The sequence below is a fragment of the Pyrgilauda ruficollis genome, unplaced genomic scaffold, assembly GCF_017590135.1.
Source record: "Pyrgilauda ruficollis isolate IOZ18807 unplaced genomic scaffold, ASM1759013v1 scaffold17, whole genome shotgun sequence".
NCBI classification, from domain to species: Eukaryota; Metazoa; Chordata; class Aves; order Passeriformes; family Passeridae; genus Pyrgilauda; species Pyrgilauda ruficollis.
The window spans coordinates 3859932-3870556 of NW_024515875.1; positions in this window are offsets into that span (position 1 = coordinate 3859932).

The window sequence follows — 10625 nt, forward strand, 5'->3', positions numbered from 1 at the left end:
TGGAGCAAAATAGCAACCTCCTGAGACATACTTTGTCAGTTTCCCAAAGAGAAAGTACACAGCATGGAGAACCAGGAAAAAACATACAGGCTTCTCTGTGGTGTTTAAATGTGGGTGGCTAAATCCTGCTTCCTCAAAACTGCAAAGCAGTAAATGTCAAGCTTTTGGGTGCGCTTCAGGTCCTATGGAAAAGTTGTTGCTGTTGGCAAGGAACTTGTGTTGTTTTGTACAGATGATGAATGGATGGTGAAGTTTTTTTCTGAGAATTGGTGTGAGGGATTAAATAAGACAAAACAGAAGGTTATCCCTGCCTGTTGGGGGGTGGTGGATGAGGTCTTGCAGAGGTAACTCCGAAGTCTGGGAACCTCCTCTCCAGAGGAACAGACTGGCTACTGGAGCTATTGCACACAGAGCAAGTCAGGGGCTGGCAAAACATGATTCTGGTGAGAGAAGGCAAAGTCAGCCATCAAGAAATACTGCTGAAAATGGCAACTGAAAATGGAACACTGCAGGAAAACATGCTGGAGAGCCTATCAAGAGATCTAATTCTTCATGTTTTGCCAAAGTCAGACTAACAGCACCTAAGCTATTTTTTTGAGGTAATAATTCTAATAATAAGATAGTATACTTGCTCTGTTCAATATTTTGTCCTTTTTGAAGCAGCTGGTTACTTCCTTGAAAAAAAAATCCTAGCTCTTTCCTGTGGCCAGCCAGTGTACCAATGCCATAAAGCTAAGCATGTACTTTTTCTGTTCGGGGAAGAGTTAAGCAATCCTCCCTAGGATCCCAAGGCATACAGTTGTTGCACCCAGTATTTTCAGATCTGGGCAGCATTCACACTGGTATAATAAAACTTACCTTCTGGGTGAATGGACCACATTCATAGACTGCTTCTTTCCCTTTTTGTTTCTTATATAGGTTGTTAAAGGCTTCTATTGTACGAGCCACTGAACCATATATGAATTTTCTTTGAACTTACATTTCTTTCATTATTCACTTCACTCTCTTCAGCTTCTTGGGAATGAGAGCCAGTACAAAGCAGGAAGTCTGTCAGGGAAGTCCAATATCTGAGGGTGTTATGAGATTACAGCCCCAATCTAATAAGGATAGATTAGTTTTATTTCCAATTTAGCCATGAGCATTCCTGTTTGAACCAGATATTAAATCAGACTTCTAAAATTGTACCTGTACTCAGAGCAGCTGGTCAGCTACACTGATCTCCAGGCTCAGTACTTGCTCTTGCATCTTGAAAGACCACAGCCAAGACGCGGCAGAAGCCCTGCGAGCTAAACACGTCTCTGGTGTATTCGGGTACATCGCTGAAATGAGCCTGAAGCAACTTTGATCCAGCCTCCTGCAAACAGATCCGTGCCTTCTAAATTTGTGCTTTTCATGCAGTTCAGTGGTGGGCCGTTGTGTCCCGATCGTGGGAGGGGTGGCGGCGCCGGTCGCCCGCGTGCCCCAATCCCCTTTGGCTTTCGGCACATGCGCCAGGAGTGGCCGTGTCCCGCTGGAGCTGCCAGCAGGCAGGATAGCGGTTCGGCCACTCGCTGGAGTCCCGGATCACCGGGAGCGGCTGAGAAATGTGGACCCACATCTAAAGATCGAGGCAAAGGAAGGACTCTTTGTTTGCTTCCCCGAGCCATCTTTATTCTTTCCCGCACAGGAGCGGCTATGGGACTACGACGCCACGTGGGAGCGGCAGCGCGTTAGGGTTAGGATGGGACTACGACGCCACGTGGGAGCAGCAGCGCGTCAGGGTTAGGGTTAGGATTAGGATGGGACTACAACGCCACGTGGGAGCGGCAGCGCGTTAGGGTTAGGATGGGACTACAATGCCACGTGGGAGCAGCAGCGTGTTAGGGTTAGGATGGGACTACGACGCCACGTGGGAGCGGCAGCGCGTTAGGGTTAGGGTTAGGATGGGACTACAACGCCACGTGGGAGCGGCAGCGCGTTAGGGTTAGGGTTAGGATGGGACTGCAACGCCACGTGGGAGCGGCAGCGCGTTAGGGTTAGGGTTAGGATGGGACTGCAACGCCACGTGGGAGCGCCGCACGAGAGAGGCGTGGCTCGAAGGGGTGCTGCGGCAAAAGAGCAGGAAACAAAGGAAAACAGCAGCTTTTATGGGGGGGGGGTGGATTCCCGGGAGGAGACCATCTAACGAATCAAGGACTAGATAGGAGGGGTCTGGGGGATACACATGTAAACATAATACCGATAGAAAAGGGGACGGGAAAGGTGCATACCAGTGAGAGAAGAGAAATATAACTGACATTGAAGCTTCTGGATAAATGGGTGTAGCAAATTATGACAGGCTGCAGGGGCAGGATTTTGGAGGATAGACAGGGAAGAATCTGGAATTATCATAACTGCCACAGGGAAAAGGTGGGAACACAGGTAGTAAGCAAATTCAGGGAGAGACTAAACATATAATCTTCAAAACCCCACTGCCACAGTGGGCTTTTTTCATTCCTCCTTGACATGCTCTTTACTTTACCATGTGAGTCAGTGCAATTTTATAGGGAGAAGGGATGACCACTAATGGCCACAGCTGCCATAGTTTGCATGATGTTTGGTGCTGCAGCTGCCATCCAGCTGAGCAGAGGACAGGGGAGGAAAGAGTTCTCTGGACAGTCTGATTCATAGAAGTCAACTTTGTTCAGTTCTGTAATGAGTGATTTTTTTTTTCTTATTTGTAATTAAAATGTCAAATAGACTATTTGATTTGTGCTCAGTCACAGTGCAATTCTCTAGCTTACAGACTTTCATAAGTCTTGCAAGATGCTGCCCTTTTTTCAAATCCAATTACAGTAACAGACTGAAATTCATTTACTGAAATTATTGATTTTCCAAGGGGCAGAAGGTGGCTTCAGCCTTTTGGTAAAGAAGGCTTGGGTAACATGAGTGGCTTTCCTTGTCATGCTCTTTTCGGGACACAGTCTGGAAGCACCCAGGAGCTACCCATCAACTTGAGCAGTTAAACCCACTGAGCCACTACATACTCATTTTGAAAATGGAGGCAATCATGCAAAATAGAAGTTAACTGCTCTGCTAGAGATCTCAAATGATTTCATTGCCATTAGCAGCATTGCTAAGGTTAATCAGCTGTGGAGAAGTTAAAGCATAATCTCATTTCAGGCAGAGGAAGAACAGTGTTCAGTCGAGTGGTGCCTGTGTGTCAGTGGGTCACAAGCGGGCTCCTGAGAATGGTTAGGTAACACATCAGTGACTGGGATGGAAATAGTATTGAGAACAAGGGGTCAGACTGAAAAGAGGGCTAGAGGTGATGACTACTAACCTACTATTTGTTCACAACCAAAACTCCAGTTCAGGTGGCACTTAAGGATGGTTTTCATTACTTGGTCGTCCTTTTTCTGTTTTATGCAAAAAAATGTGTGAGCAGTGTCTTTTTAAATCCCCATTAGCTGAGATATGAAAGTTCACTGAAAGAAGCAGCAGCAGTGGCTAGTATTGTTTTGGGAGGTGACAGATTCAGCTAGAAACTGAACGCATATTTTACATGGACAGTGACCCTTACAAATCAACCTAAAAGTATAAGTCTTTGTTAATTTTAGTGGTGGTTGAAACTTTAGTACGTCATATTGAATGCTGAAAGAAGGAGTTTATGTTAAAACCCATCTTAATTCTCCATCCTTTTTTTCAGCTACTTGGCCAGGAGTGCTCTGGAAGGACTCAGTGTGTGTTGCCGCTCTGAAAACTCCTTGTAGGCTCCTCAGGGCACGTTCACATGCCTTTGAGCACAGAGTGAACCAAAAGGATTCACATTTGCAGTAGCTACCTGTTACTTTGCTTATGGTGTGGAAAATAGTATTATGCAGAAATATCCAAGAAGTTTCCTACTCTCCATTTTGCCTTCTTGTGGCTGCTGGGTTGTGTTTATCCCACCTGACTGCAGGCTGCTAAGTCTATTGAGATGCCCTGATTCAGGAATGCTTCACTGACGCTGTTGAGGCAGGGATGAAATGAATGACTCCAGTCATCAGAAGGTGAAATAGAACCTTTGTTAGGAAGAAAGTGCGACTTTTATAGTCTGACTCACTAAGCTGAGACCTGATTGGTCTCAAAGTGAAAACCTCTCACACCATTGGTGAACTATGAATAGCACACTCTGGAGAACCATATCTATAAACAATGATTACAGAAAGAGAGATAATAATTGTTTGAATTCTTCTCTCTGAGTTTCCCACAGCTTCTTAGTTTCCCAGGAAAATGCTGGGAGAACTATGTCTCTCTCTCTTCAGAGACTATGTGATTACCACACTTCATATCCCACGCTGTGCTCATATAAGAAACACTCAGCTCTGCAGAGCGTCCTGGAGATGACACTGCTCTTCCCAGGAAAGGGTGAGGTGTTCTGCTAGGTAAGGCTCCGGGCCAAAGTACCTCAAGAGTCCTAACATAGGTTCCACTGCGATACACTTTCTTCTACATAGGTTCCACTGCGATACACTTTCTTCTCTGCAGTCAGGCTCAACATGAGAGACAACCTCTGCTTTGCTTTTTTGACTTTCCAACTTCTAAAGAGATAGGAAATTACAGTTTAGTGGACAATTTAATAGATAATGGATGTGATGGAAGTGATACTTCATTTTCCTGTGGTTGCTTCTGACGTGCTGATAATGTGAAAGGTATTTATAGGCTAAAAAGATACGGCATGCAAACAAATTCATTAACATCTAATGCTTCCAAAACATTCTGTCAAAAAAAAAAAGATCCGAGTTATGGTTCTCAGTGTCACTGTAAACTTGGTCTTTTATTGTTGTAAATTATTTTATTTATTTTCTAATAAAGACAGCTCTGCTGCCCTCAAATTATCACTGCTACTGCATCTAAAGTTAACTTTCACACCTTCAATTTTTCTATTTGTTCACACCTTTAATCTTTTCTATTTTATGTGTTTCCTCAGTGGTGAATTCTAACCAGGGTGCCATGTTGTGCCCTCGCCAGGTGGCTGTGTGCCTTCAAGAAGGTATTTTCATACAGTAGTATGGATGAATTTAAATTAGTTGGGGAACACAACCCATTGGAAATAGTCTGCGTAGCAAAATGAGCTGTGCAGACCATCTAGGTTTACATCACTTCAGAAGTGAACATAAACTTTCCAGTTCTGACCAGGTGGTCTGGTGCTTGTCTTATTAACTCCCTCTGTCGTGCATCACTCAAAATAAACCCCACAAGCTGTGTCTGGGAAAAATTCTTTCACAAGCAGACTCCTCTTGCTGGAGTGATTCACAAAAGCTTCTCCAAGTTTCTCAAGCTGCTGCCAAAGTGACCAAGGGATGACATGGCCCTTCTGGGAGGCTTCAGTGGAATCTTATCCATGTAGTCTCACATGAGCAGGTGTTTCCCAACACTGGCAGTGGGTTATCCTTTCCAAACAAATGTCTTTTTCAAGGCTATGGGTGCCATTACATTTTGTTAGACAGTTCTTAATCTACTTTGAAACATTTTCTTACAAAACCTGGAAGATGAGATGTACATCGGCTGTTCCTTTAGCCGATGCTGTTGGAAACAGTGGGGAGTCACAGCTTGTGTTGTCTCTAGAAAAAAGAAAGTACCAAAGAAAGCAGGGCTGGTCTCATGTGTGCCTTCCTTTTCATTTTAGACGTAATGGCTGTGTAGAGTCCTTAATTTTGATGGAAATATTCAGCTGAATTTCACACGCTGGTATTTCATTAGTGGGTAATTGTTGGGTCAATGTGCCTGTTATTTGTTTTGTTTTGCTCATTGGTTGCGCTTTTTGTACTCTGCCTTTTCAACAACTTGCACTTTGCAAAACAAAATGCTCAACAGCTTACCCCAACAGAACATCATTGGTCAGAAATTGCATTAAATGGGAGCAAAGTACCACAGGAACCTGTGGCTGGAATGGCAGAGAGAGTGAGGGAGCTCATTGTCCTCTGTTTATCCCCAAACATATGCTCTCTTTCTCTGAAACATGACCTGTAAGTTAGGCCTTCTAATTAGAAAAAGTAATTAGAAAGTTGAAGCAGAAAGACACCAAGGCATGAGCTGTTCTTGGTTTTCTCCCATACTCTGACCTGTCAGTGAACAAAAATTCACTCAGAGCATTAACATCTTTCAGATGGAGAAACTGCTGGTGAGAAGGAAGTGTGTATGCCTCGCCATGCTGCCTCCAGACCCTGGCTGGAGCTGGGGCTGGATTGTGTCATACACAGGAGGTAGGTGTGCACGTGCAGCTGTGAGGAAGGAGGAGTACAAGGAGGAAGCAGAGGAAGAAACCCTCTTCCCTCTTGTCCCCCACATGCAGAAGAGGCAGTGCTGCCAGCAGGAGAAAGGCACCGGAGCTAGGAGTGGGAAGGGGTGACAGAGGAAGCAGGGGGTCACTGAAAAAGCCTAGTGGGTGTCCCACTGCCAATTCAGTGCCCTGTCCCCTGCAAAGCTGCGCCCCCCAGCCCATGCCACCCACTCATCCAACCCCGCATGAGGGGCTGTGGTCAAAGGGGCCTGCTGGCTGTGGAGTCATTAGTGCGGGTTTCAAAGAAGTTCAAAACCAAAACACAGTGATGAAGTGGGAGTTTCTGTACCAAGTGCCAAGTGAACCTGAAAGGTTAGTTTAGTCTTTAATGAAATTCCTGCTTCAAAGTCTTCCTCTCTTATCCACTGGAGACCTGTGCTTTCTTTAAGCAATGTTTAGAGGACACCAGTCTGCAAGGGTAATCATCCTCGCCCCAGGCGGAAACAGCTCATGCACTAGCATTTCTAAAAAGTCTCTCTTTGTGAATAATTGAATTTGTCTCTTGAGTTCAAGATTTCTTTTTCTGTAGGACTGACTGTAGCTGTGCTTCCTCCTTAGGTACAGCTTACTGTAATTGAGGCAGAAGAAATGTATTGCACTGGAGGGTTTTGTGAGCATGACGCATAATAAGGTGATTGCAATGGAAAGAGTAATTTGTAGCATTTAAAATACTTCCTTCAGTTGTGAACAGATCGGCAGAAAATAAGTAACAGATCTCCCACTGCCGTCCTCTACTCCCACCGGAATGGAAAAAAAACTAATGCTGCATGAGGTGTTCCTGTGCAGTGGGCACAGCCCCTCACTGCCATGCACTGCCAAGGACCCATCCTCAATGATATTCAGAGCCCATCTGTTCCTGACACCACCTGGGACACAGGGAACTATCAACCAGGTCAAATGCTTGTCCAGCCTAAAAGAAAACACTGTGGTTCACACATCCACTGGCAAGGTGTGTCACTTGCTTGAGCACAGCTTCTTTTCCTCTGAAACCTCCCAGCCTTGCAGCGATTTCTGTGTGTCACTGGAATGGCAGGAAAAAAGCTGCACATCCCAGATCTGAGACAATCATCCCTGTAGCTTCTTCACCAAGGAAAAGCCAAATACAGGTGCATCCTCCTTCCAGCTGCCAACAAGGTCCACTGTTGAGGTGAACACCCCATGTGTGGAGACACGAGGTTTGAGTCTATTTTTCTCAGAAGGTTGACTTATTATGTTATATATTATACTAAAATACTACATTAAAACTATACTAAAAGAACAGAGAGAAAAGAAAGATCAGAAGGCTACAAAGAACAAGAATAGAATAGCATGTATAACAAAATCTTGTGACTGCTCACAGCCTCGGCACAGGTGGCTGTGATTGGTCATCAATTGAAAACAATCCACATGTTCCAATGGAAGATGCACCTGTTGCATTCCACAGCAGAAGATAGTTATTGTTTACATTTCTTTCCTGAGGCTCTCAGCTCTCAGGAGGGAAAAAAATCCTAGGAAAGGATTTTTAATAAAATCATAGCTACAGTCCACTATCCCTGGATATGTTTCAGTACCTCCTTGCATCCTCGGTGTCCGTAACCTGGTGTGTAACATCCAACTGTGGCCTTTGCAAAGCTGTCTGTAAGTAACTTTCCAGGAAAGGGTTAGAGGGGGAAGAAACTCTCATAATAATTTGCTGTGAGCAGGACCTCAAGTCTGGCTCCAGGGAAGAGATGTCTCCCTGCCAGTAGGTGAGATAAGTGGTGTGTCTCAGGATGGGTTTTGCCATCATTTGCAGAGGCAGGGCTATGCTGCTCACACACATGAATGTCGGCAGCAGGATGACTGTTTCAGGGCCTGGGCTTAAGGTAGAAATTGGGGCAAAACGCAGCTCTGAATGGAACAAAATTCCATCATGCTGGGAGGTTTCTTTCTTGTCTGTCTTTAATCACCAAGCACAGCAACAGAGCTGGGTGGCTGCATTCAGTCAACACAATGAAACATGGCAGCAGTGTATTTTTAGGATGCTATTTTAGTGGGGAAGAAACAGATTCTAAGGGCAAGATACAGGGATCTAGAAACTCAAACAAGCTGCTCCGGGATTTCTTTGTCTCTTGAATATGCCACACAGCGCTTAGGTTATCTTGTCAATTTGTGATGTGTGTTTCACATCAATAAAAAATCTCATTTAACACAAAATACATTCTTTCATGGTACAAAGCTTACATGACCTGATCAGCAGGAGAAGCAAAGGTAACTGCAATTATAAATGAAAATCCAAATTTTAGACTGAAGTCAGATTTTTTTGGATTCTAGTATCTGCAGGTAATCTCTGTGTTCTTTGTGGTCCTTGCTCTGAAGTGGAAACCAGAATATATTCCTTTAGTATTTTTACTCCCTTCTGTGGCTGTCAATAACGATGGCTTGAATATTCTGTTCGTCCTCAGCTTCAGGACTTCTTGATCATCTGGGACAGATCTTTCTCTGTCAGATTTCTGAATGACAAGCAGAGATTTCATCCCCAGGGGAAATTCCTTTAGCAGTAACCTGGGCATCCAGTGCATTTCCTACAAGTGCTCTTAGTACATTTCCTCAGGTAGAAGAGCAATGCAAACAAAAAGAAGACTGTGCAGTAGCATTTATTCTCCAAAAGATGTGGAGCCCTGATGTAGCCTGGCCAGCACTACCAGCTCCAGCTGGAGCCTATTTAAACGTGACATCAAAAGTTTGCATATGGACAAATTAGGGATGTGGTATAGATATTGTTAACACCTGGCAGGTCACCAAATAGGAAAATGACCAGAGTCCTTTTTCAGCTTTTACTTTTTAGCTTGCATTCCAGAGGTATGGGGAGCTCCATGGTTAGCAGAAGTTGACAGTCAGGAAAAGACATGTCAGGACTCAGCTCAGTCAAGGACTCCCTCCTGAGGGAGGGCACTGCTGGTAGAGAGAGGTGCCTGTTTAAGGGACTGTGACACTTGCTGTCTCTTCCCTGAGGAATGGGTTGTAATAGGCTCTGTCACAAAGTCCAAATGGTGGGTTGTCCTTGATAGCTCCATCCTCCCAAGGATGGAGCTATCAGGGGCAACAAGCGTCCTGCCTTCCATACTGCCAAACATCCACACTGTGAAGAGCCAGCACATAACATATATCCACGCTGTGTATGTGAGGTGTCCTGCCCTGCTCTTTGGCTTGGTAGAAAGAAGCCTGATAAGCAAGAACTCAAACCTGTTTCTTTCTGTCAAGCTGCCAACAGCAGCAAATTTTCATTATTTGCCTGCAATGAGATGCTTTGCTGACAGGTCTGTGCCTAGCTCATGGAAATGCAGTGTGCTTCCAGGACAGCTCAGAAGGATGTACAAGTGACTTGCAATAAAGACAGGTGACAGGACTGCCAGGAATCATGCCCCTCCACCTGAGGGTGCTGCCATTACCAAAACTGACTGCTGAAGGATTTTAACCACACCAAGGGACATTGTCACACAGGATATTGGAATTCATCAAACTGCGGAAAATAATTGGTGTTCTTCTTAGGAAGAAAATGGAGAAATCCTTATTTCAATCCATATTAGTTTCTGGAGATTGTTTATGATGTTTTGCTGTGTTCTTAAAAGATAGTGTAGAGAGTATAGAAATAGCATATGTGAGACTAGTGCATGAAGGAAATGAAGGAAGAAAGAAAATCAGCTCTTCTGTATGCTATCTACTGTTGCGGTGTGTTGTCATGGGGTGCCTCAGTTTCCCTAGTCCCTCCCCTGAAGTTTCCTTCCCCAGGTTGGTTGTCAATCACCTCTCCTTTCCCCACCCTTGACCCCTGTTGGGCACTGTCCATCAAACCAGAAATTCCAAGGGGAGCGTCGAGTGATTGGCAGGTTCAAAGGATGCTCTCCACAGGTTCAAAGGATGCTCTCCACCCCCTGGGGGGCCATTGGCCCACCCAGGTGTCCCTCTCACCTGAGACCCCCTCCCCCCGTACCTGGTTGGTGGTCCCTGTGTTCCCTCCCCTTGCCCTCTCCCCAGGTAAAAGGACGAGCACACCATGAGGTGGGAGTTCTGTTGGAGTTGTTGCAGGATTCAGAGGCCATGTGGCCCAGAATAAAAACTCTGGATTAAAAACTCTCCGCCAGGACCCATGCCTTTCTTCACCATCCCCTTAAAGGTTTCTCCAACTCAGGGAGGCCTGAGGAGTGACCCTCATCAACAGCAAGCCTCAGTCCGTAAGCACTGGAGCTCAGGATGTGCCTGGACTTGTCCCCATGTGCTCATGGCTAGCCAGAGCGCCTCTGGGGTGCAAAACACCACAGGTGCCACGATTGGCTCAGCAGCTGAGGCCAGACAGACCAAGGCAGTCCCCTTCGGTAATATT